Below are 2,055 nucleotides of genomic sequence, written 5' to 3' on the forward strand. Positions count from 1 at the left end.
ATGCCACCTGGCAGGGGAGATACCATGATCACGAAGGTGGTTTCCCCAGGGCGAGGCTTATCCATTGCACTCAGGATGTGCTGGCCCTGCGATTTCCCAAATGTAATCGACTGCATAATTTGTGGTAGTGGGGGACTGCGTTCGCGCTTTCCCCTGATATTTTGTGGTGTTAAAAAATAGATTGCATAGTAAGGGCTTGTGTTTCGTTGTGCTGGTTAGTATTTCGGCTGCCGTCTTCTGTTGTGTGATTTTTATGGTGGAAGTCTTGGGATAGGAAGTAACTTGTCATCTCTTTGCCGGAGTCGAAAAAGCATCATCCTTTGTAACACAAGTTAACTAGCGCGAAGGCCGCAGAGCTCTTCCGTTTTTAGGAGGGCCTGCTTTTTGCAGAGATTGGTCCAAGGTCTCCAGTCTCTTGGGTTCTCATGATCTGTGAAAATTTTCCCCCAGTCACCTTTTACACAGCCTCTGCTTGTAACCGCAGCCCTCACAGGAGTTTGTAGGATTTCTGTGCTAGCGGGGAATGTGTTCTCACCTCCTAGAGCCAGGTAGAAACTACGCAGAGGGCCGCTGTTCTTTGGAAAGAAATTAGGGCCTTTGGGGCTCTACTGTCGCCGTTGGGTTGTAGACATAACCGGCTTACCCCACTTTGCGTAGAACGGTCTGCCGGCGCCCGAACACTGGCGCATATTCATCCAGGCCCGCACGTCAGAACCGCAGTCTCACCTGTCTTGGCCGAAATGCGCTGCGATCCTCCCTGAAGTATAGCATGGGAAGTTTATGTGGAGCGGGTCCGGTTTCTACTATCTCTGCTGTTTATATCTTGTCTTTCTTCAGACTTTATTTCGCGACAGCTTCTTGTTAAGTCACAAACACACATCCTAGATCCGTTGCCAGGCAACTTTCTAGATAGCACCCCGACCCATCCTTCCCACCTCCAAGCAGCCCTTTCCTATTTCTGGTTCCAGTGTCCTCCCCACATCGTCTCTCTTAGGCCCTAAGCTTATCACCTTCGGGCATTAAAATGTAGCTCTCGCTCAACCTGCAGTTTGCACGGCACGGGTCAGTACACCTGGCCAGATTCCTTAATACCCATCTCAAATGACACTGTAAATTCATCTCATTTTTAACTCCCACAAGTATCTAATTGTGGTTTGTGGTAGTGTGTGTCTGTAATCATAACTTCTCAGAACGGGCGGGAGAATGCAGCTTAGCCCGAACCCCGGGACTGGCGGAGGATTTGCAGTGTCGTGCCACTGCCCCCAGCCTGGGCAACGAGAGTGAGAGTCTGTCTAAAAAAGGCACTTGGTGCAGATCTGAACCCATGGAGCTGACAGGGTTCCCTACTCTATTAAGTATCATGAGCTGAGAAATTAGGCTCTTTGACTTTTTCCCACTAGTATGGCTATAAGAACGTCTCTCTCTCTCTCTCTCATTGTTGCATCATTATTTTTGCCATCCCAGTGGTGGTTTTGGTTTGAAGGGTTATGAAGAGTGAATTTCTGGGGACCCAGTCTCTGTGGGGTCGTGTTGACAAGGATCACAGTCCTGTTTGGTGATACATGACAACTAATCTGGTCTGTGTCCTGAGAATAATGGCATTTTCCTGATGCTTGAGACTTGCAGCAATGATAAGTTGTTCGGATCTTGTCTTTTCAATATTTGGTAAAAATTTTATGGGCCTAATGGTTGTCAATATCTGCCAAGGTGGCATCTCTATTACAAAGTGATCTTACTACTCAATGTCCCCCTCCACCCAACTTTCTTCCAAAGGCTGCGGCAGACAAATTTACTATATCTAAAAGACATCTTAGTACAGGAAAGAAACCAAATCTGTAGCATGTAAGGAGCAGTTTTCTTTGATTGGTATATTTAGGTTTCTAATGGCTGAAAAATTCAAATACATGTCGCTAAGAGTTAAGTTTAACCACACAGAAAGGAGAGAAAGATTTATATAGTCACATAGCTAAAGTAATGGAATCAGCAATATAGCACTTTTCACAGTCATACAAATCAAATTTAATAATCTCGAACATTAAGGAAGTTCAGCCTTTA

At 45.9% G+C, this 2,055-nt stretch overlaps 1 non-coding gene across 1 annotated transcript; it reads left to right on the forward strand.

Annotated features, from left to right (window-relative positions):
• LOC116272609 lies at nucleotides 1–156 on the forward strand. The gene has a single exon (XR_004181254.1). It is a non-coding gene; the product is annotated as a U1 spliceosomal RNA (small nuclear RNA).
• The last annotated feature ends 1,899 nt before the right edge of the window (nucleotides 157–2,055 follow it).

The sequence above is a fragment of the Papio anubis genome, chromosome 1, assembly GCF_008728515.1.
Source record: "Papio anubis isolate 15944 chromosome 1, Panubis1.0, whole genome shotgun sequence".
Taxonomy (NCBI): Eukaryota; Metazoa; Chordata; class Mammalia; order Primates; family Cercopithecidae; genus Papio; species Papio anubis.